The 26,068-nt window shown below is 43.2% G+C and overlaps 1 protein-coding gene across 2 annotated transcripts in view; it reads right to left on the reverse strand.

The window, feature by feature from the left end:
- The window catches only part of FBXW7 (F-box and WD repeat domain containing 7), a 223,751-nt gene extending 198,585 nt beyond the window's left edge, over nt 1-25,166 (reverse strand). Inside the window, exon 1 of one of the 2 annotated variants that reach the window (XM_053253806.1) lies at nt 24,398-25,166. The gene's annotated coding sequence lies outside the window, so the exon portion shown is untranslated. Of the gene's footprint in view, nt 1-23,764; nt 23,832-24,397 lie in introns of those variants that run through there. The other variant, XM_053253807.1, reaches the window with a different exon arrangement.
- Nucleotides 25,167-26,068: the final 902 nt, after the last annotated feature.

The raw sequence follows: 26,068 nt of genomic DNA on the forward strand, positions 1-26,068 counted from the left end.
TCTCATTTTAAACCAAAGGCTTTTAGATTACTGAATTTAAAAGGTATCTTACAGTGCCCACATACAATCTCCCATTTAAATAGATACCAGAGTGGACCCTACTTAGCAGGGGGGACAATTCATGCTTGCCACCACAATACCAGCTCTCCTCCACTAGTGTGGCCTGTTCTTGTCTTTAACAGCAATTTGATCTGCAGAAATAAGCAGGTGAAGTTTTTTACCACATCAAGAAAAGCATGATCCCCTTAGCAGTACAAGAACTGGCAGGACTACTTTGTAGCTTCCTAAGCTTTGTATATTTGGCCTTCTATTTCCAACTCTATTTCCAACTCACACACAGATACTGCAGCCACACTTAGACACAACCCACACCCAGTCCGGCATGCACCTTGCTCTGGCGCTTGGCCAACCAGTGTTCCCTGCTGGCTTCCCCATCCTTGCATGCACGGAGTCCACACATACACGGAGACCATCTCAGCCCTAGGAGCAGGGCAGCTGACTGGGAACTTGCCGAGGCCCGGCTTGCCCAGACAAGGCACGTGCCGGACCACATAATGCACTGCGTATTGGGCAGGACTCAGCAGTGGGCAGGGACCAGTGGGAAAGCTGACCACATCCTTGACAAAATTGTGTGCCGCAAGACTGCCATGGTTGTGGAAAATGCTGTGGACACCGCAGCTTCCGACGTCCTACTGCACAGACTTTTTCAGCAGGCAAGATGTATTTTTTGCCTCTTAATGCAACTTTGAGGATCAATTGTGAACTAACCATCAATTGGGTCCCAGAAGGATATACAGAAGGCATTTTTCTAGCATGCAGTCTCTAAAGGCTGAAACTATGAAAATGGACTACAAAATCATCACTTCCTGAGTCCAAAAAAATGCCACCAATGCTTTAAATCCCTGTTCAAAAGAGCAAAACTTTTAACTTCTCTAAGCAAGCCACTTTCCAACTGATCATCAAATTTGCAGGGGAGGTGTCTCTTGTCACCTAGTGAATGTGTGCTGATGACCAGGCAGTTCGGACAAACGGTTTTGATTTTATAAGCAATAGAATGTTCAGGGCTTATAACAGTGGGACACTGAAAACACTCTCTCCATCTTAACTATTTTTAAAAACAATAATGACCAAATTTTTCGAACACAAGAGTGCTGTGGTATCTTAAAATTTGTTCTGGCATAAGCTTCTGTAAACCGGAGTCCATAAGCCAGGAAGTAAGTGCATGGTTTATGTACAGAGTACAACCCTCCAAAACAAAACAAAAAAGTGAGGGGGAGAAAGAAACATTAGTCTTACCATGAATGCTGGACTAGGACCGGGTAACTTTCTGTTACCTGTTAACTTTCTGGCCTTCCTCCCAGCAGGCGGTGGGTGCAAGATGCACAGTTCTGGAATATTGGACATATCAAATATTGATGTGTCGCTTTCAACCAAAGCTCCATATGTGTGTGTGTGTGTGTGTGTGTGTGTGTGTGTGTACACACATATGTACATATGCGCGCGCACAGGCTCCCAGTCCCCAAAGGGCTCACAGTCTAAAAAAGAAACATAAAATAGACAGCAGCAACAGCATTTGAAGGGATGCTGTGCTGGGGATAAATAGGGCCAGTTGCTCTCCCCCTGCTAAATAAAGAGAATCACCACTTTTAAAAGGTGTCTCTTTGTTCAGTTACCATGGAGCTCCATAAAGGATCAGTGCAGAATAAGGGAAGAGGTAAGTCAACTTAGAGGGAGAGAGTCAAGCCAAAGAAAATATGACCCACCGGAGAACCATCTGACTGATCCATGGGTGGGCTGGATGACCTCCATTCTCTGAGGAGAAAAAAACATTCACAGTACAACCAATGTTTCTTTCTCCCTCAGAGTAGGAGGTCATCAGCTACAAAAGGACATACTAGAGCAAGGAATGAGGGTCGGGTGGATCAGAGACCAACTGTTGAAGGACCGCATGATCAAATATGGTCTGCGCAGAAGTAAAGGAATTTATCTTGTAGAAGCTTAATGAAAGGCGAAATGGAGGAGCAGTCGCAGCCTTGAACATCTCCACCAATGGGGTATGAACTGAGAAGGTGGCACTGGTGGAGGGACTCCATGTGGAATGAGTGGTGATGTCCCAAGGTAATGGAAGTGTCTGGTAAGCTGTGGTGGTGCAAGCCCTTATCCTAAGAGCAAGAGTAACCTTCGTGACCTTGAACCACATGGGGATGGGGTGAAAGGAAATGCAACTGCTTCTAATTTATGTAGTCCCTGGGTCTGCATAGAGACCTGTGTACATCTAGTTTATGCCAGGCCTGTTCCCTAGGATGCTGTGGTTTCGGACAGGAGGAGGACAGAGCCACCCCCTGCACGTGGTGGCAGGAGTTAAGCTTTAGTATGAATGCGGAATCGGTCTTCAAGACCACCACATCCAGTTGGAAGACACAAAGATCCTTCCAAACAGAGAACACCCCTAGCTCATAAACCATGCAGACAGATATAATGGCTACTACAAAAAGAACCTTGGAGGAAAGAAGCTTAGGGGAAAGAAGTTAGTGGTTCAAAGTGTGTTAAGGACCTTGTTAAGGTTCCAGGAGGGAAACCGGTAGACTGGCTATGTCAGTGGGCCGCCACAGAAATCAGGAGATGTGTGAGGTGTAGACAGAGGGAGTCTCTGAACCCTTGAGCTTAAGCACTGAAGACAGAGCCGATGCCTGTCACTTTAATGTGCTGGGACTAAGTCTAGTCAGCCTGTAGAAAGGCCAGCACCTATAAAAATACGACAAAGATTTATATAATCACTTTTCAACAAAAGTTCCCAAAGGGGTTTAGATAAATAAAATGGCTCCCTAGCCTCAAAGGTCTCAGAATCTTAAAAAACAAACAAACCCTGATAGACACCAGCAACAGCCACTGGAAGGATGCTGTGCTGGGAATGGATAGGGCCAGTTGCTCTCCTCCTGCTAAATAAAGAGAATCACCACTTTAACTGTGCCTCTTTGCTCAGTTAGCAGGGGTTAGCACCTGTGGAACAGTAGCAGAAAGGGCGTCTACCCTTTTCCTCCTTGCTCACCAAAGGAAGGCGGCCCATGTGGCCTGATAAATGTAGTTAGCAACTGACCAGCATTTATTTATTTATTTATCTATCTATCTAACAGGTTTTAATACCACCCAAAACTTACGTCTCTGGGTGGTTTACAACAAGATAAACACAACATTAAAACATTAGTTAAAAACAAAAACAGAAGGTTTTTGAAGCTGAAATGGTATTCTGTACCCCCTACCCTAGTGGGTTCTCTGAGGGGCAGGACACCCCCCCCCGCCCATCATAAAGGAGATCCATCAGTGCAGAGGCTGGCGCACTGAAGCCGGCAGGGGCACCCTCATGCTGATGTGTGTTGCAACCTGGTTATGAAAAGGGAGAAGGAGCCACTGCAGTGACCGAGCATGCCAACTCGCCCAGGGAGTGCATTCTATGCAAGCAATCATGGAGCCTAACCACCTGAGCGAGGCTCATGAGATCCACCTAAGAGCTCTATAAGAGGGGAAGAATTATCTGTTGATCTTCTTCTGGCTTTCTGGAGGAAGGAAGATAGTCACAGTGATGGTACTGAACCAGGCCCTGAGGTGTTGAAGGGTCCAAGATGGAGTTAGGTGGCTCTTGGTCTTGTTGACCATAAAGCTGTGGGTTGGATGGAAGGTATGCCTGGATGCACATCTCTTCCTGCTTTCTGGGGGTGGGGTGGGGGTTTACAATATTATCTAGTTATGCATGTACGTGTAGGCCTGTGCCACGAGGTCCGCCATGATCTTGGCGGACCTCATGGCACATTCATTGGGCATAAGGGAGCTCAAAGTGTCTTTGGATATAATGAAACCTCAGAAATTTTCTGTGGGCAGGGAGGATCGGAACACAGAGATAAGCCTCGGTTATGTCTATGGAAGCCAGGAGGTCCCCTGGAGCGATGGCCTCCTTGATGGACCTCAAGGACTCCATGTGAAACTTCCTCCTGCAAATGAAGTGGTTGAGCCACCTGAGTTTCCAAATTGTCCTCCATGTTCCATCTCTCTTGGGTACCAAACACAAGATAGAGTAGACGCCTTGACATGAATCTGTCGATGGCATTGGCTCTATCTCCTGAATCTGAATCAAATGAATCGCCTGATTCATGAAGCGATTTTTGGCTGGATTCTTGGAGCCCAGGGAGTCAATCAAGTGATTGTGTGGAAAGGAGGTTAGATCTAGAGAATAACCCTTTTGTTAGAGTGTTAAACACCCAGAGATCCTCAATGGACCTGGCACACCTTGAGGTGATCTGCAATCTGCCTCCTACTGGAAGATAGTAAGTATGCTTATAGAAGGTTCTCGCTCCTGATGGAGGAGTGTTGCTATAGTGCCTGTCTGGGTACTGTCCGATTCTTGGTTCCCCATCAGGTGCAGCCAGTGGATCGAAAATGTTGATTGTCCCTGAGCCTAGAAAATAACTTTTGGGGATGAAAGGAATACTGATTAGTGCTGGATGGCCTGCAGAATTTCCTACAGCTAGAAAGCATAGCATTCTTCTTGTCCTGAGTCTCAATGAAAACAGACTCCAGAGATTCCCAAAACAGCTTGCCTCCCCTGAAGGGAGTAAAGGCCAAGTTGGACTTTGAATCCACCTGCCAACTCTTAAGCCACAAGGCCCTGTAAATATCAACATTTACAGCCATTGTTCTGGATACTACTTGGATAGAATCCAGGCTGACATCTACCACGAAGGCAGTGGCCTTAGCCAGCTTATTCAACCCTTGGTGTAGCTTGGTTTGCCCTGGAAATACCATGCACACTCCCTTAGTTTCCCCTTCAGTCCCCATAACTGTCAGAGCTCTGCAGCAGTTAATCAAGGGCCTGTGCAAGGCAAAGGTAGGGGCATACCACGAGAAGCAGTGGTAAGCAGCGATGTGGCCAAATTTGCAGATGATACCAAACTCTTCTGGGTAGTGAAATCCCAAATGGATTGTGAGCAGCTCCAAAAGGATCTCTCCAAACTGGGGGAGTGGGCGACAAAATGGCAAATGCGGTTCAATGTTAGCAAGTGTAAAGTGATGCACATTGGGACGAAAAACCCCAACTTCAAGTATATGCTGATGGGATCCGAGCTGTCGGTGACGGACCGGGAGAGGGATCTTGGGGTTGTGGTGGACAGCTCGTTGAAAGTGTCGACTCAATGTGCGGTAGCTGTGAAAAAGGCAAATTCCATGCTAGGGATCATTAGAAAGGGGATTGAAAATAAAACGGCTAACATTATAATGCCTTTATACAAAACTATGGTGCGACCACACTTGGAGTACTGCGTACAATTCTGGTCACCACATCTTAAAAAGGACATTGTTGAACTGGCAAATGTACAGAAGAGGCAAACCAAGATGATCAAGGGCCTAGAGCACCTTTCTTATGAGGCAAGACTACAACACCTGGAGCTTTTTAGTTTAGAAAAAAGACGACTGCGGGGAGACATGATAGAGGTCTATAAAATCATGCATGGTGTGGAGAAAGTGGAGAGAGAGTGATTCTTTTCCCTCTCACACAACATTAGAACCAGGAGTCACTCCATGAAATTGACTGCCAGGAGGTCTAGAACCAACAAACGGAAGTACTTTTTCACACAACACGTGATCCACTTGTGGAACTCTCTGCCATAGGACGTGGTGACAGCCAACATCCTGGATGGCTTTAAGAGGGGTTTGGATGACTTCATGGAGGAGAGGTCTATCAATGGCTACTAGTCGGAGGGCTGTGGGCCACCTCCAGCATCAAGGGCAGGGTGCCTCTGAGTACCAGTTGCAGGGGAGTTATGGCAGGAGAGAGGGCACACCCTCAACTTCTGTCTGTGGCTTCCAGCGGCATCTGGTGGGCCACTGTGCAAAACAGGATGCTGGACTAGATGGGCCTTGGGCCTGATCCAGCAGGGCTGTTCTTATGTTCATACACACTTGTGACACAATACAGAGTGGGATACTCATCAGAGCTGAGAGACCGGGGGTGCCAGACCACAGGCCTCACCAGGGAACACCACAGGCGCCATCATTCATCATCGGGATCTGCCAGGGTGGATTTGATTTAAATCAAACCGATTTAATTCACGATTTAAATCACGATTTAAATCACTAGTCAGTAAGGCTTGATTTAAATCATAGTTTTCTACATAAAGACTAATTCTTGCTGGTATAACTTTAATATGCAAGTAGATGAAGATTTTTAGAACAACAACTTTTCATATTAGTTTTTTTATCCCCAGTTTAATAGGTTAATATTTGGACAACTTTTCTGTTGTACTTAGGAAGGAGAAAAATAATCATTACCTTAATAATAACAATTTAAATAGATTTATTCTACTGAAACAATAACATTACAGCATATGTTATTTGCTTAAACAAACATCCATGTTTGTTAACTAATTTGGCTAAACAAAATATATATATTTTAAGAAACTTAGACTGTCAGCCCAGCCTACACATGAAAAACTTAAATACTGTCCTCTGTAGCTCACTCGTCATCTTCATCTTCTTCTTTGTTCATAATCTGGAAAAGAAAAACAAGCTTTCCTGCTTTATCGGGTCCCAAACGATTTCTCAATTTAGAATGAATGAGTCCAAAGGAAGAGAATATTCTTTCAACGCCTGCAGAAGAAGCTACTGCTGTTAAAAGTGAAATCATTACTTGAAAAGTCTCTAAATCCAAGTGCTTAAGTGACTTCCACCAGTTCACTGGTGTGACTTTCTTTAAAATATCCTCAGCAAACATATATTTCTTGAATGGTTCCCCCTTAGCTTTGAAGTTTATTATAGTTGGCATTACAGATGGATGATTGCTGGATACCCATGTCATAGCTAACTCCTCTTCCTCAGCACTTAAGTTTAGACCCTGGTACTGGATATTGACAATATTTGCCAAAAAATGAGCTGGAGACAGTACTTGTCCCATTCGTTTTTTTAATGCTTGTAATTTAATTCTGTCCATGTGTAGTTCTGTTTTTAAGTGTTCACTCAGTTCCTTCCAAATTTCAACAGCATCAGCAATAAAACAGCTATTTTTCTGTATTTTGTTTAAAGATTCAGAGATGGGTTTCAGGATGCTCAGAATATGTTCAACATTTCTCTTAAGCCCAATGTTGAGGATTTTGGCCGTGGCAGTGCCATCTATTTTATCTCGATTTTGTTCACAAACTGTCATCAGAATAGGCCAGTTCTTGATATACTGCTCAAAACAGTCCACCACAGAGTTCCATCTAACATCTTGTGGGAGCGTTAGCTTGGTTCCACCCATCCTTTTCAGAGCTGCTGCAGCAAAGTGATTGTTACGGAAGTATTTAGCAATTTCAACAACATTAGTCTTTATTTCTGGAACACTTAAGTCTTTAGCTAAGAGGTGCAGCAAATGAGCACTGCAACCATATGTTATTAGCTTTGTATTCCCTTCCTGCTCTTCTAAATTTCTTCTCATCTTGGATACATTTGCAGCATTGTCTGTGACCAAACTGCGTACTAGACATTTGAATTTTTGTTCACATGTTATTATAGCTTTTACTGACACTTCTTGTAAGTATTCTGCTGTGTGTGCATTTCCTGACGTATCAATTGTTTGTGCAAGGAAGACTTTCCCTTCTTCTGTTGTTATACAAGCACATACAATAGGATCATTGTGGACATTACTCCACCCATCAATACTTAGGTTAACAATTCTACCCTCCAGAGCTGTTGCACATTGCTCCATTTCTCTGTCATACACTTTATCTAGCAGTTTCCCTGCAACATCTGCTCTGCTGGGTGGACTGTATCCTGGTCTCAGTGACTGAACCATATTAATGAAATGTGGGTTCTCAGACGGAAAGAAGAGTTCGTTGCATAAACAAACTGGGCAATTTTTTCATCAATTAACTTTTTCTAATCTGCTAGTTTTTATCACAAACTTATCTATGGTGGTTCCAGGAGGGAAGGATTTTTTCTTTCTTTTAGGTGATAGTGATATGTGGCTGTGGGTGTCTGATGATGATGCTAATGAAGCACTATCCTGGATGGATAACTCTGAAACTGTAGAACAGGAGGATGGTGATCTTGAAGGTGGATAGTTTCCAGAATCCATGAATTCCCCTAAACAAAAAAGTCAATGCTGTTATTTTATTGTTTATACAATTTCTGCTTATTATACACAGCACTGCCCCAAAAGGAATATTTGCTTTTCTTCATAACTGTATCAAATGACAGTAACATGCAGTAATAATAAGAAATATAATTTTGCTCAAACATGACAGTTCAAGGCAGTCTTTAGAAATATTATATGATTCAATAAAAATGTTTACCAACCTGAAGATCCTGCCTGTTCAAATGTGTTTCTTTGGTCATCTTCATCACAGCACTTCTCATGATGTTGCCTCATTCGGGCCACCAGGCCTTGCATTTCTTTGTTGCAGTGTTTGCATTTTGCACGCATGTCTGCCTTACCGATAGGTAAAGGAACTTCATTAAAATATTGCCAAACTGGTCTCTTTTACGGCCTGCTGCCATTATAGGTTTTTTCCTCCAAGGAAAGAATGTGATAAACCTCAGGTCATACACACAAAAAGATCCAAAGACTTGTCTGTCTGTGGCTATGCAGTATTGTGCTCAGAAAGTTTCACTTTCATTTTGTACTGCTTGTCTGCTTGCCCCTCCCTCCTCACACTTAGTTTCACTTTCTTCTTGTGCAGATCTATTCCACTCCAAACAATCAGAAAAATATTGTTTCTATTCTATTTCACTGAACTTCTTGAAACTTAGCACTGAAGGGGTTGATTCTGTATTCAGAGGTCTGTAGAACAATAGGATTAAGGTCTTTTTCTCAACTCTGTTCATGTCATAACATTTTTGCTGTGAAGAAGAGGCATGTGATCTCTGCTGAGTCAAATTCAGTTTTGAGAACTGCAAAAGTAAACCAAGCATCTGTGATAATATCTTGTAGGCAGAGAAACTGCCCAATAATCTTACAAAAACCTCTGGAAGAGCATGACATTGTGAATGGATTAATGGAATTTATTTACCAAAAAAATTAAACATATACAGCCTTATTCTACATAATTAAAAAACTAATCTTTATTTCATGATGGAATAACCTTTGGATGGTAATATATTTTCCTCAAAAAGCATTTTACTTAAAAAAATCCAATTTAAATCAAAAAAATCCAATTTTTTTGATTTTTAAAAAAAAACATTGATTTTTATCCACCCTGGGATCTGCGAGTGAATCCCCAGAACCCAGGTGTCCTTGCTGTTTGGCACCAACTAATGACCTGCCTCTCACTGCCAATGCTATGGTAGTGGCTATCTAGAGGCCCACATATATGTGTGACTTACGAACTAGAGTCATTCTTCCTATCCTCAGGAGTTCTCAGCTGCTCTTGCCCGTCCTTGTTCATGACAGAGATGGATACTAGGGCTGCGACAGGTGCATCAATGACAGGAACAGAGATCTTGGACACAGCATCTCTGGAGAGGACATAAAACTTCTAAAGGAAGGAACCAACCTATTTGGTAGAAGTCCGGCTACTCCAGCATGGTATTGTGAAAAGCAACAACAGGGTGATGGTGGATAAACAGAAAGAACAACGTTTTGTGATTATGAGGGCTGGGCCGCATTCTCTGTAGTCTCTGAAGGGGCAGAGGCGGATTTAAAAACCCTTTTAGCCTTGGCCAAGAGTACCACATATTCCTCCTGAGAAAACAAATGGGATATGTGGCTTGCCAGTTGGGAAGACTCTTCCTCTGAAAGCTCGCCCTCTTCCCTGTCTGTTAAAGTATGGTTAGTCAAGTCCTTGGCTTCTTAACATGAGTCTGGAATTGGCAGTGAGAGGCAGGTCACTTGGGTTCTGGGGTTAGGGTAACCCTAACTCACAAATCCTGATGATGAATAGAGGTGCCTGTGGTGTCCTGTGATGAAGCCTAGAAGAAGAATCAGCTCACCAACCAACTACCAATGAACTCACTACAAAGGAAGAAGAAACAAAACTGGAGGCTCGATTGTAGAAGGAGCAGGAGCTCCAGATAATGTGTCTGACCAGGAACATGAAAGGAAAGGAACTGGGAATCCTGCTCCCACTGCCTGCTAGGAGGAAGGCCAGACTTCCTGTTAACTATCCTGTCTACTGGGAACAAGTGGTGGAAGTTACCCCTTCATAGCCGATGACCTCCTAGAGGGAGAATGTACTTTTACCAAGACAGACCAGACCAAAATTAAGCAATACAAGATAGGTAGTACTATGTTTATCAAATAATTATGTACAACACAAATAAATACAGAATTCAATCATAATGAATGCAAGACCAAATCAGTGCAAGTGTAGCAAACCCAACTATGGGCCATTGGTGATGAACAGCAATGGTCCCTCTAATTTTTTTCATCTCTGAGAGGAGTGCATTTTATTCTGGGCAGCAATATCAAGGCAGTTTGTGCACACATGCATCCAGAATGGGACCTTTCAGATTCAACCTGAGCAAGATCTAAAATTAACTGAATGGACATTTTAAAACTTGTGCACGCCTTAGAGCAGGGGTTCTCAACCTTGGGTCCCCAGATGTTATTGGACTTCAGCTGCCATAATCCCCAGCCCCAATAGCCTTTGGTTGGGAATTATGGGAGTTCAAGCCCAACAACATCTGGGGACCCAAGGTTGAGAACCCCTGCCTTAGAGGGAACAGTGATGGACAGGGAGAGCAGAATCAACACTGTAAACACATGACTATTTGTTCTTCTCTTTTCTGTAGTGAGTTAGCTACTCCCAGGATTTGCTGAGACCTAATGCCACAATGTCAGATTTGCTAGTGAATTCAACATTAGAAGCTTCAAAATGGATTTTCCGTTTGAAAGTGGAGGTGGGGAGGAAGAGAGAGAGAGAATGCACTAAAGTGTCATAACTGAGGCAGCACAATGTCCTAGGAGACTGAAATGCTCTATCATGTTTCTGAGTATTACCCATTTTGATGATGTGCTCTTCAAAAATTACAAAAGTAAAATAGGGCCACATGTGTACTAAAGACAAAAAACAACAAACCATGTGAGTACAGAAAAATATCCAATCGTGAATACAAAACTTTCAAAATCAAGAACTATATTTATAAATAATTATGAAATTAGTAATACATATATCCAAAATCTAAATCCAAGGATTGTGCCATACACCACCCAAAAGTTCTTATATGGGTATGAGAATAGGTACTACACAAAAAAGATAACCCCATACATGCTGAACATGTTGCAAGGGGAAACCATACAATAATCAATATCCACTAAATGGATCAAATAGCAAATATTCACCACAAGGAATCTGCAATGATAATATGATAATAATGTCCATCCTGTTGCATACACAAGCTATTTCCAATATTTCAAATACATATAAATCTCACAAAGATGATTCCAGGATACAAGTGATGAAGTAAATCCTTGCTAGTGAGTCCTTGTAAGTCATAGTCCTTGTTGGTGAATCCTTAGAAGTCCTTAAAAAACCTGTGCGGATAGCAGTCATTTTGAACCACATCCATAGACTTATATGAAGGAAAGGGACCAAGTTGTGCCCCATATAATAACTTGCTCCTAACTTTAGCCACAAATAATTTCAAGGGGGCCGAAATGATCTCACCTCCTTTAACATAGAAAAATATCCGGATAACCAGAGAACTTCTCTGTGCCATAAGGTTAACTTGATCTATATGCGCCTTCCATGAACCCCGTGCTTGCAAGGTCACACCTAAATATCTATATGTATAGACCTGTTCTAACTGTTGATCCTCAATCGACCATCTTAACTGCCTAAGTCTCCTTGCAAAAATCATTACTTTATATTTTGAATAATAGATCAAAAGATAATTGGCTCTACAGTAGAGGGCCAATCTTTTCAAGGCTCGCCTCAGGCCCACTGGAGTCCTGACTAAAATAGCAGCATCGTCTGCATAAAGAAGAAGAGGAATACACACACCTGTTGCAGATGGTGAGTGTAGGCTGGAATCGGTTAGACAAGGGGCCAAGTCATTAAGATATAAATTTAAAAGCGAGGAGGCAAGGATACATCCCTGCCTCATTCCTTTATATGTAGATATAGGTTGTGAAAGCTCCCCTTTAGGATGACATCTAACCCTGATATTCAAGCCTGCATGGAGCTGTTGCATGAAAAAAAGAAGCCGCTTATCAATGTTCGTTTGAGCTAGCTTCTCCCAAAGCAGTCCTCTAGATATAGAGTCGAACGCCGATTTTAAATCAATGAAAGCCACATACAAAGCCAACCCAGGCTTATCACCATATTTTCCAATCAGATGTCGGAGGATAAAGACCTGATCAATGGTAGATCGTCCAGTTCTAAACCTGGCCTGCTCATCCCCCAAAATACTCATCCTCCATCCAGGCATGAAGTTTGGCTGAAAAGTGCCTAGGATACAGCTTGCTGACTACACTTAGCAGTGAGATGGGCCTATAATTCGAGGGGAGATTTCTTTCCCCTTTCTTATAAATTGGCACTATAACAGCCGTACTCCACTCTTTCAGAATTTGTCCAGTGGAGTCTATATTGGTGAAAGCCTGGCCAGCACAGGTGCCCACCATTCAATATCCAATTGAATAGTCTCACAGTTAATACCATCATATCCTGGGGCCTTACCAGTTTTCATTTCACCTATTAATTTTTTCACCTCCAATTCCATAACTGGTGGCCATCCCAGAACAGAGTTAAAATCCAACTTCCCAGGAGCTGAAGGGGACTCCCCAAGATTATAAATATCACTAAAATGAGTCACCCAGTCGTTCATAGATACTACACAGCTGGCATTAAGAGAATGAATGCACTACTGTGCATTCACTAAGCGCCAACACTTTGAGTCACTGGCACCTTTAGCTGCTCCAAAAGAGGTCCTTCCATAGGGATCTTATGGCCAATGCTTTCTTTCCCTTTAGAAGGCCTTTATACTTCCTCTTCTCAGCCAGCAAGTTAGGGTCCTGCTAGGAAGCTCTAAAAGCTACAACGAGGTCCTTTCTAGCCACTTGACAATCATGGTCAAACCTGGGTTTAAGAGAGGACTCTGGACCTGGGTTTAAGAGAGGAGTTCCCTAAGCTGCCCTGACAAAAATGCTCCTGGATGCATTGTATCAGATGGTGATAATTATCTAAAACTCCAGAGCATCCAGCTTCATCTGAAAGCTTTTCCCGACTACATCTCATCTCCTTCGAATTTAACAGGGTATGAATCGAAGCAGCCCATCTAGAATTCCAGTTCACCCGAATCCCACCCAAATTTGGAGTACATTTAGTAAGGGAACGCTCCCAAGGTTGAATGCTCCCAGAAGGGATCTTAACACAACAGGAAAATGATCACTATCATCACTGATAACTGCTCCACATATGGTACTAAATCACGACAAGAGAGCCAATAGTAAATGGTAGAGACACCGCGGCCTGCCCAAAAAGTAAATTATGCAGGACGATCTCCAGGAACGGTACCATTCAAAAGGTTTAAATCAAGGCAGGTTGCCAGCTGGACAAGGCATAAACCGGCTAGGTTACAAACCCTATCCTTAGCGAGTTGCAGGGGAAGCATAGATAATCCCCATTCCTCAGGCTGGGCCTGCTTAAAATAATGGTATAACGTAACATCGTCTTGGCCCAGCCTAGCATTAAAATCACCTCCCAAAAGTAAAGAGGCCGTGGGATACATTTCAATGCAAGTCTCTATATACATTTGCAGGTTATGCCAAATAGATCTTGTATGTGAGTAATACCTGAAAAGGCTCAAACTGCAGGAGAACCGCCAACACCCAAGAGGCAGGAGGGGATAGGGGAGTCAGTGTAACATGTAAGGAGGCGGCTACCAGAACTGCCAGACCTTTACTCGGGGTGGCCGAATAACAAACTATCTGAAAACCCTCAGAGGTTGTATTATCATTACAAATTAAAATTTAAAAATTGATAATTGCTGTAATACTGAAACTCTTAAGTATTACAGCAATTATCAATTTTTATGATAATTTGAGTGAATACAGACAACGGTCTTACAGTACAGAGGTTGACATTTCCACAAAGCTGATGTGTGTAATAGCTATATTAGAAATCCATATTAAAATCTCCACTCAAGAACTTCATATAAGGTATTTTGATATTCATCAAACTTGGTAGCTAGATTTGTACAAGTCACCATCTAGCAGCCTAACATATCTCATATGACTGTCATGAACTAAAACACTTCCAAGTTCCTTCAAAGGGAAGAATACACAAAACAAACATTTGTACAGCTTATTAAATAATACAGATGCATACCAGAGTGCAGGCCAAAGAACAATAGTGCTATTTTTTTTAACCAAACCAACATTTGTCAATTATTCCTGAGTCTTCTACAGCCTCCTAGTATTTACTATCCCAACTACAACCCCAGTCTTAATCAAAGCTACATATTCCAACTTAGTTACTACTGTTTCACTCTGAACAGTAGTAGTTGCCGGGCTTGTTTTTTATCCTTGCATACAGCCAACTTTTCCTTCCAGGCCCACCTCAATGCACTGTATATGCTGTTCTTGGCATGCTTCCAGTTTTGCTCTGAAAGCCGTCTTGGCTTTCCTTTTCCCTCCAGCAAACAGCTGGAACAGCTATGTCTTTTTCTTCTGCTGGAGAGAAAAAAGGTGGCCTAAAAATCCAATTTCTCTTCCCTTCCATAGAGGAAAATATGAAGCCTGACAAAGAATCTGAGGTGAGTAAACTCAAACATTAGAGAAAATACGTTGTTAAAAATAAATAACATACACCTCTTAAATCCAAGAGCAGAGTGCAGACAAGCACCTCATATTGTTCTGAATTCTTATGAAAATGAAAAGAAAAGAAGCCATTAAGCCTATCACAGACATCCACAGGGGCAGAAACTAGACTCTTGATCCAAGATAATACTATTCACTGATGACAGAAGTAACACTCAATGTACAGTGGACAATCAATGATCATATCTACAGCTCTACTGGCCTCTGGGTATTTGACATTATTATTGGTTACCATTCTATCCTAGTCTTCCACTGAGGAGCTCAGGGCAGTGCACAAGGTCCCATCCATTAACAAACCTGTATGGTGAGTTACGCAAAATGATGGTAACTGACCAAGGTCAACCAGTAACTTTCATGGCTGCACTGAAATAGTCATAGTAACTAAATTGCATGTACACTCCTATGTATATACTCTGCCCCTTGAAGGATACAGATTATACATTATTGCACATACATGCATCAGTATATGCACTTCTATCAAATATCATGTCTAAATAAAATGTGAGGATGCTTCAGGAAAGGAGAGAAGAACCCTTCTTCACATGCACTGAATATACCCAAGGTTCTGAAAATGCAGGCTCAAGGCATCAAACATGGCTTTTGACTGGGAACGAAGAAAAGCACATTAAAAGCATATCCCAAGTTCCCTCCCTGGCTTCTCCAAGATAGGGCTGAGAGAGATCCCTGCCTGCAACCTTAAAGAAGCCGCTGCTAGTCTGTGAAGACAATACTGAGCTAGATAGACCACTGGTCTGACTCAGTATATGGCAGCTTCCTATGTTCCTATTAATGAGATGGTTAGGAACTTTCTTAACTTCATATAGGAAACTAGTATTTTTAAGCCCGTTAAAATAACGGGTGCTAGTTGGGTTACGTTTTTTCCCTCTCCTCCACCCGCTGACCCTGTTTCTGCCACTTCTCTGCCCGCTGGGTCGGGTCCGGTCCCATCGCCGCTCCCTTTCCCTTCTTGCCGCCATTTTGTATCTGTCATTGTGGTCCGGCCGGTCTCTTCTCCCCTCTCTTATCTCTCCTCCGCTGCTGGCTCGTGTTTTTTTTTTTTCGTTCCCGCCGCTGCCGCCTCTGCCCTACCGGTCCCCTCGCAGCCGCCTCTGCCCTCCCGGTCCCCTCGCAGCCGCCTCCGCCCTCCCCGTAGCCCGTTCTTCAGCCGTCTCTTCCCTCCTCCCTCTGCCCTCCCGGTCCCCTCGCAGCCGCCTCTGCCCTCCCGGTCCCCCAGCTGCTGCCTCTGCCCTCCCCGTAGCCTGTTCTTCGGCCGCCTCTGCCCTCCTCAACATTCGGCCGCCTCTGCCCTCCTCAACATGGCCACCATGTCTCTGCGGCTGTATCTTTCTCGGACATTCTGGGCATGCACTCCGCGCATGCCCAGAACGGCCGAGAAAGATACGGGCAGACACGGGATTACACCTAAGCATTTTACTATAGAGGATTGCCTTATACCAATTCAGACCATTGGTCTAACTCACTATTGTCTACTATGACCGGCAGTAGCTTTCTAGGATTCCAGAAAAATCTCTTTTCCAACCCTATCTGGAGATCCTAGGGACTGAAAATGTAAACTTCCACATACAGAACCGATGCTCCATCATTGATACACACAGCCCCATTCCAATTTAACCAGGCTCAGCATCCATGTAATTTGATATGTAGCACATGACAACCAGAACATATTATAAAAACTCTAAAGGAAGAACAACATTATTTATTACGATGTTTAAGTTGTTTTGTAAATATATTGTACCACTTTCTATAAGCCCTAACGCACTGGCAGACATCCAGAGTAGCATTGTGAATGTGCAGCAGTGCGAGTTTCAGCCAAGAGGCCTTTCTAACACGGTCATTAGGTATAACGTGTAGATATAAATTGAAACTGGTTTGGGGGGATTTCAATTAGTCTGTGGGCAGGTTCCACATGGAAGTGGGGGTATGTTTTGTCTTAAATCAGAGTTGACCATGTTAACAGTTAAATAAGATTTCAAAAGTTTATACATTTAATGGATTAAATTAGATTTACATCCCAAATCAGACTTATTTTAATGGGATTACTCCTCCTTCATGTGCCAATGATCACTGTCATGCATCAGTAGTTTTCAAAGTGTTTAACTTCAGTGAATCTTTTCCACATTTCCGTGCCTGCTCCAGAACCCCTGTGCACTTTAGGTTCTGAAAAACATTCTAGGATGCACAGTCACTCCACACAGAATAACATCTATATTTCATGCAAAGCAAAATAAGTTGAGTGCACACTACAGAGCACACCTAACATTTTTCAGAGGCTGTGTATTATAGATAAAGACTATAATGTTTATCTATAACCCCTGCTAACTTGGCAAAGAGGCACCTTTTAATGTGGTGATTCTCTTTATTTAGCAGGGGGAGAGTAACTGGCCCTATCCACCCCCAGCACAGTACCTCCAGTGACTGTTGCTGGTGTCTATCTTATGTTTCTTTTTAGATTGTGAGCCCTTTGGGGACAGGGAGCCATCTTATTTATTTATTATTTCTCTGTGTAAACCGCCCTGAGCCATTTTTGGAAGGGCGGTATAGAAATCGAATCAATAATAATAATAACGGGGGGCAACCTATCAGGAAAGTTTCTGACTAAGGAACCCCAAGATTCCCCAGAATGTAGACTGAAAAACAAATGAATGAGATATGAACCATCACTTTAATTCCTATAAATATCTTATTGTCATATTCGTCTCAGAGAATAGGCTGCCCAACAAGTTACCTTTTTATTGATCCAGAAGTAGAGCAGTTGCATTCAATAAGATTTCTACATTATCTCAAGATTATCTGAGCCAAACAATTAATTTAGAATCACATGAGCCAAACAATTAGTTTGGAATCACGCTTTAAACACATATTTTAAGTTAGTTTTTCATGGGGTGCATTTATCAGAACTGAATGTCATCTCTATCCTACAATAATTCATTGAGTTCCATTAGGAATCTTTTTGTAATTTCACTTCCCTTTGTTTATTTTTATTTACTTGTTTGTTTTATTTTGCTGCTTTACTATCCAGTACTGCCCGAGATGCTTTTCAGAAACCATAGACATCAACTGATTTATACACCTTGCGTTATCAACACTGTGCAACACTACAGGTCCCAGAATACATCTTTGAAACAACTGTTATTTGTACACAGGTCTGCATCAAACATATATACAGTGTGTGAATATGCACTACAGGTAGCACACTGGATTATCTATATGCAAGGGGAAAAAAGAGGAACGCTTGTTATTCAGTAGGTCAGTCTTGAGATTCTGAAAAAAAACCAATCTAAGGCATTTTGAAAATGTAGAGTATTACCTTGAGATCTCTCCAGAAAGGAATTGCTCATTTGCAGTCTATCATTTCTGTTCAATTACTATACACAAGGCAACATCCAGAGTTAGTCATGACTAAGCATCACTGAATTCAGTGAAACAAGTCCCATTAATTTAAATGGGACTTAGTCTGGATGTTGCCCAGTAAATTTAAGCCAAAAAGTGGGGGGCAGGGGGGAGCACACACTGGCTCACATATAGCGATTCTCCACAGAATAGGGTCTGTGCAATCTTTGCCTCCTCCCCAGGCAGCCCCAGAAAATCCTTGTAGAGAGTCACAGGATCCTCTCCAATGCTGTGGAAGTGATGGAGGAAGCTATTGAGTGAGGGGCGGAGCTGGGAGGAAACACCTGCTCCACTAGATGAAGTTTACCCATTTTCCTGGCTCTCTCTCCTCTACCTGAAGCCATCCACAACAAAGCTCTCTGCAAATACTTTTTTGGAAACTCAGGGAAGAGGCAATGATTTTGTGAATTCTGCATTCCCTATTCATTTTTCTATATGCACAACACCATTTTCTTTTTACAAGTGTCAGAGGTGCATACAGCTCAACCCCAAGAATGGAGTAAGCGTTTCTAACAGAAAACAAAGAACATTTTGCTTTAATTGTCCCTTTTGCTAAGCAGTGTCTGCCCTGGTGTGAACTTGAATGGGGCACTACATGTGAGCACATTTTAAGATATTCTCCTTAGGGGATGGGGCTGTTCTGGAAAGAGAATCTACATGCTTGCTCCCAGAAGGTTCCAGGTTCCCTCCCTGGCATCTCCAGAAAGGTTTGAGAGAGACTCCTGTCTGCAACCCTGGAGAAGCCACTGCCAGTCTTTGTAGACAATACTGAGCTAGATGGACCAAGGGTCTGACTCGATAAAAGGCAGCTTCCTAGGTCCCTAAGAGACTGTGAAATCAGCAGAAGTTTCTGAATATTCTGCCTGCATCAAGAATGTAGCTGAAAGGGGTTTTTCTTCTTACTGCTACGAAAATCTGATGGGTCACTATGCTGCTGAGCATCAAAACAGATGATTTCCCACTGCAACCTAACTTATCAAAAAGGAAGAGTGTTAACCATATCATGCCAAGGATTGATGGAAGAAATCTGTCAACAATAAGACAAAACGAAACCTTGGCAGATACACAAAATAAACAGTATAGTACTTCTACTGCAAAAGCACAACTCTCATGTCTCAGAAGTTGTAAAAGCTTTCTTTCAGCTTTAATTTACAGAAGGTACTTTTTTGTGACTCGACGGCACACTTTACTTTTTGCTTACAGTTGTCTTATTCACTTTTATACCAGCTCTCTCCAGAACCTAAATCTCTAGAATGTTACATATTCAACAGCACAGCACTAAAAGCCAGAGCAATGTTGCAAAACAAAGTTAAAGAAATGCTATAGAACGTCTACCAGACAACATAGTTCTGCGCCCATTTGTGCACATGTGAGTGTGAGTATACAGCCTTTAATTATACGATTTCATATTACTTTAGCTACACAACTCCTACATTGTTCAGAATTTCAGATAGGCAATGTTTAAAAACTTAATCAGACCTGTACATTGAGTGAGGCTCTTTGAGGACATCTCCCTTGTTTTCTGAATAGTTTTAAACTTCTACAGAAAAAGATTAGGAATGAACTAGAATGTCTCACAATAAAGAAAGTTGAGTGTCAGTTCAGTATTGCAGCTTTCTAAAGATTCGGAAAACATACAACAATCAGAAAGATATATGAATAGTGTTTAAAAGTTTTTTTAAAAAAAATTAATTCCACACTTGGCTTTGATTTATCTTTTAAAAAAATAAGCTAAAGTTTTATTTTATATAAAAGGGAGCATATTTTGAGTTCAGCACTGAAGGACACATTGGAAATCTTGCAGAAGATGCTGACCAACATACATTTGAAGTCGATTCCACATAGATTAGTGGACTAGCAATATGAGAACCAGTTGTGAACAGGTAAATAAATTACTCTTAACTGGTCAAAGAGGCACCTTTCAGAGTGGTCAATCTCTTTATATTCAGAAAGGGGGAGAGCAACTGGCCCTAACCAACCCCAGCACAGCATCTCTCCAGTGGCAGTTGCCAGAGTCTACCTTGTGTCTCTTTTAAAGACTGTGAGCCTTCTGGGGACAGAAAACCATCTTCTCCTCATTTTTCAATGTAAATCTTTTGATGAAAAGTGTTATCTTCATAGTAGTAATAGCAGCACTCGACAAGTTTTATGGCACAGTGACAGCAAGATAACCCTGGACTAAAAGCTCAAACTAGGAGAAGCTTGTTTTTGTATTTTGCCTTTCTGTAAATATATACCTTGATTATCAATCTTGTTGTCAAATTATCAAGGAAACCCGGAGTAATTGACATATTGAGAAGTTTTGGATATTGTGTAATTTGTTATAGCTAAGGCCCTCTTCTCATATTATGCTCTGCACATATAAATTCCAGATAGCAGTTCAGCATATAAATTGTTGCAACATAAGAACACCATGCTTTTTCTGCCTTACTCCAACTCATACTAATACTAATGGTCCATGTAAGCTATGGGAGAGCAAACCTGACTCTCCAGTTGTTGTTGAACTACAATTCCCTTCCTTCCCAGCCACAGTTGCCACCCTTGGTCTAAGCCCATTATTGTCTCCTGACTGGCAATCACTGTCCTCACTCTCAAGCAGGGTGTCTCTCTTATATTAGTATTTCTTTAAGAGACTCTTTTAGCTCAAATCAAACCTGAGACTTTATCCATGCAAAGCACATACTACACCACTGAGCTATAGGCAGATCCATGCAAGAGTCAGTTTGCACAAGCAGCTGCTGAAATGATTCCAGCTGTTTTAACCTTAACAAATCAATTCCACCTTTTTCTTCTTCTTACACAGTTTACAGTAGTATGCTTGAAAGCTAGCAGAATTACATGGGTGACTCACTCAAAGTGCTTACCATGTGGAGCTGCCTTTATATATCCATGTTTCAAGTAGTCACTCATGCATCTTCTTTGGTATGTGTACTGTGTCACACATCATGATCACCATTCAGAGGTTCTCTCAAGCAACCAATATAGTACCCATAACTTGTGAAGCAGTTAAGAACCCACTATGTAAATGATTATACATACAGGAAGATGACTTGTCTCTGCACCTCTCCACCACTGCTGTCATTATGTGTCACAGTTTTGTAAAATTGGATTGGAAAAAGTCAAGAATAAACTACTGCCCTTGCCTGAAGTTAAATAAAGATTTAAAGACAGCTAATTGGCTGATCAATTATGTTTTCAATCATACAAATCAGTGTATTGCCAGAGGATGACCAAAAGTCCTGTAGCAGGACATATCATAGCCAACTTCATCAGTTCTATTTTGTAAACTGTTGCCAATAAGAAGTAATGGCACAACAAATGTGTTTGTCTAAGGACTTGGTCTTCTGTGGCAAATATAACTGCTACTGTTCTTGAGCTTTTTAGGAAAGTAAGATTCAAATTGCCTCCTATGGAACTGAAAGATAAATGTTTGGCTGACAGTATTCACACAGCCTTAAGTTCACAGAAGCAGATCAAAGGAAGAGGCCAGATGCATGTCCATGGATCAATTAACTTCAAGACCACAAAGATCTGGGGGCGGGGGAAAGGGAGATCTAGCAAGTGGGGGGCGGGGTGAGAAGGTAGAAGAAACTGACAAGGAGGAGCTGGGAATCCCAAATCTTAAGTATTTCCAGAATCCCTGGTGCAATAGACAACATTCCTCACCACTTCCCCAATTGCTTCAAATGTTGTGACCAACACACACCACAAGAGGTTAGGATATATAGACATTTATAGTTGATGGTATAGAAACAATATTTCTGTAAGACTGGAAGCTGACCAGTTCTGGCACAAAACTGAGCATGCCCAATACCTCAACGATTAAGTTTTCTTGGAAGCACCATTTACTTTAGCCAGAATTTACTTCAAAGTAAGTATTTTTAGAACTGCAATCTAAGAATGAATCTGTGCACATCACTAGAGGTACTACTACAATACAAAAATGAATGGAATAAAATGAAATAAGACACAGTATAACCACTTGGCCAGCCACCTAATGGCGCAGTGGGGAAGTAACTTGCTTAGAGAGCAAGAGGTTGCTGGTTTGAATCCCCACTATGTTTCCCAGACTATGGGAAACACCTATATCGGGCAGCAGCTATATAGGAAGATGCTAAGGCATCATCTCATACTGTGCAGGAGATAGCAACGGTAAACCCCTCCCGTATTCTTCTAAAGAAAACCACATGGGTCTGTGGTCACCAGGAGTCAACACCGACTCAACGGCACAACTTTATTTTATAGCCACTGGCAGATTATAAACAATAAGGTGGGTTTGACTACAAAATCCTATCCATAATAGGATATACAAGTCCAGAATAGCATTAACAACTCAAGAACGCTGTATCGTTCACTACAAATCTTCAAACTGTAGAAGACATGTCTAACAACCAAAATAAATAAATAAATTGCATAGTTCAATTAACTAAAAAAACATGCAGAACTATGACATGGCAACAGAAAATATTGAAAAGCAATACTCTACGGTTTTCATCTCACAGAAATACAAAATGATAAAAGAAAAGGTGAAGTTCAAGTGAATAGTCATGAAAAGTTACAGAAGAGGAAGGAAATGCCAGATGTACTATATCAAAAATGGACACCATCCAGGCGAGCCACATTGCTGCTTTGGACAAACACACTGAAGGATATTTGAATGAAGACCCAGTGCCAGCTGTTGAGACAAGGAAAAAGAACAGCGGAAGCTGCAAAGGAATAGAAAGCTAACACATGAAACAATTCTAATGGGATTCCTTTAAAGTGTATATAATCACTATTTCATAAACTACTTGACCCTTCAGTGACACTGGACATTAAGAACTTTTTAAAAGTAGCTTACATCAACCGTTAACATTTTGTTTTAATGTTAGCCCAATATGTTTACACTGAAGTAAGCCCTACTAAGTTTAATGAGAAGGACTTTTCAGTGTTCATGAGAGCACAGCCTAAGTGTTTTTCTTAGTATAACATTACTTTGGTTTAGTGGAATAGGATGTGGAGAACCACACATATACGCAGCAGCGATATAGGAAAGTGCTGAAAGGCATCATCTCACACTGCATAGGAGAAGGCAATGGTAAACTCCTCCTATATTTTACCAAAAAAAACCACGTGGCTCTGCGGTCGAGGGCACAACTTTACTTTTACTTTACTTTACTTTACTAGAGCCCAGGAATATATCTCTGGATCTAGAGTTAAAACACACTCACTCTCTCATACACCCCTCTACTTTGGCCACAGAGTGTTTCTGAAATCACTCCTATTACCACCACCTTCCCCCCTAAAAAAAAAAAAAACCCCACAGAAATGAAAGTTACATACTTAAAAGCATTCCAAGGATTACACAGTGATGCTGAATGATATGATTCCCAAAATGTGAACCAAGATGCATAGCAATACTTTCAATGGCAAACCACATTAAACAAAACTACGAATTTATACATAATTTTTAATCACATAAGGTGCTGGTGTACTTGCACATTAGAAGTAGGATATGTAGTCTACTCAAATGCAGCTGTCTCTTCCAGTGTTCCACATCTTCACCTAAATAGCTTGCAAGTGAATGAGACCTACCCCTTGCCCATTCTTGCTCCTGGAGACTAAGCTAAGGACGTCCTTGTTCGCGCTTCCACATCACACAATAGTTAGCCTCAAGCCAGTTTAAGAAATATCACTACGCGCATAGTACCTTAAATACTTGGATCTCAGAACTTTCTTTCCTCTCAGGAAAGGAAGCAAGATAGAGAAACTCTCGGAGGAAGTACGATGTCCGAACCTGTTTCTTGATTGGCTCTCTCGAGCCCCTCATTAAGCTACCCAACAACGCAATTAAAGTCCCCTGAAGACACAGCAATCGTTTCTGCCTGACCCCGAGCAAGAGAGATTTCCCCGTCGTGGCCAGGAGAAGGAAGGGTCACTTAGTGCAGCAGACCGTGCAGAGCGCCCGGCAACGTGAGGCGCATATGAAACGAGGGGCAGCCGCAGCCCTCCACACCCTCCTCCCAAGAGCCCCCGGGAAGCAGCCAGAGCAACTCCTTCTGCAGACTCCCACTCCTCATCTCTCTCCCCAGGAACCAAGGACGGTTCTGAGCCCACGTGCAGCATCGGCAGAGGCGCAAGCCGGGGATGCGGATGCTGCGGCGGTGTGGATCAGAACGGGGACCTCCCCGCCTTTCTACCCCAAGCCGCCCCGACGGTTTTACTCACTTTGGGAACGAGAGCAGCAGCAGCAGCGCCCGGCTGGGTTTCCTGCTGCCGCCGCAACAGACCCGCGACCAAGGGGGAAACGCGGCACCTGAGGCGCGGCAGCCAGATGCTCGGGGGCTCGAAAGGCTCAGAAGCAAGTTCGCTGTGAGGGAAGCGTCGACTCGGGCGTCTCTCAGGCGCACGCCTCGAGGGTCCTGGACGGGTGGCTGAAGCTTTCTCGCCGCCTCCCGGCTCCGGGGAGCTCACTAGCGCGTCCTGACTCGCTTCACATGGAGGAGCCGCCGCCGTCTCCGCCTCCACCGCAGCGCCGCCCGCCGCTTCCCCCCGGGGCCGGTCCGGCCACCCCCGGCCTTGGAGGGGGAGGCGGCCCCAGCCCGGCTCTGGCTCTCATACACTCTCCTCCGAATCGCTGCTAGGGCCCCAGCCAGGCAGAGGCAGCGCGGAAGCGGAGCCAGGCGGCCAGGCTCAGCGCCGCTCCCGCCCCACTCCCAGGCATGTGGGTGACTGAGTCTCCGCGCGGGGTCTGGCTGCTCCGCGGAGCGGGAGGGAGAAGGGGGAGCTGCGTCTGAGTCGGGAGGGTGGAGGAGACCCAGAAGCCACGGGACGGTCCGGCTGCTAGTCGCGCTCGGAGCGCCGCTTGTTTTCTGCCCCTCACACACAGTCAGCGGTGGGAGGGAAGAGGAAAAGAAGGGACGGTCCGTCGACGGTGGCGCGGGAGGATGACACAAGCCGTAGCCAGGCAACCGCTCCCCTTCTTCCACCACCCTCCCGACGCGCGATGATGACGTGACAAGTTGCTATGCAGGTTGGGTTGTGGAGGCGTCGCTGCTACGGAATGGTGTTGTCCAGGACACTAGGGTGAATCGATGAGAAGGAGAAGCACGAGGTCGTCCCGTCACCTAGCTCTGCGCAGTCGCAGTCTGGGATTTGGCCGCTGGGCTGAGACAGCGGGGAGGGGAGGGGAAGATTAACTCGCTCCATGCCATGCCATGCAATGCGATCGGAGGAGAAGGTGGCGTAAGGACAAGGTTCGGGAAGGTGTTGCTGGCTGTTAAAATCGTCCCAATCCCAAAGATGTTCCTTTGGGTGCGGGGTGGGTGAAAGAAACGCATTCGGTGCAGAGTGCTCACACTATACGACAGCTTCTTGATTGAGACGAGCCAGTTTGGTGCAGACTTGAACTGGGGGGAGCTGGGTTCAAATGCCGGCTCAGTTCATGAAACCATCTGAATGACCTTCCATGTGCCAAACACTGCTTCACAGCGTTATTGTTGGGATAAAGGAAAACTATACTCCCCTAAGCTCCTTGGGAGAGGAATAGGATAAAAATGTAATAATGACCTTGCCCACTTCACGCTTTGGACTAACTTTGAGGCTTCTCCAGGCAACCTTCGTCTCTGAGACTGTCCCCCCCCCCCCCCCGTTGTAAGCACCTCAAATATATGCTGTGTGATTAACAATGGTGTTGGTATAGGACGTTTTTCTCGTTGCTAAACTGCCAGAACTGTCGGGTCTGCAAAGCCATTTTATTTTTCCCATGCCTTGTAACACTGCTGCCCGCATATATCCTTGTGATAGCTTGGATTACATGCACCGGTATTACATTTATTTGCTGTTTTCAAAAAATCCACTGTATTGACTTAGAGAAAAATTTATAACACTATCACATGT

This window comes from Hemicordylus capensis, chromosome 5, assembly GCF_027244095.1.
Source record: "Hemicordylus capensis ecotype Gifberg chromosome 5, rHemCap1.1.pri, whole genome shotgun sequence".
NCBI lineage: Eukaryota > Metazoa > Chordata > Lepidosauria > Squamata > Cordylidae > Hemicordylus > Hemicordylus capensis.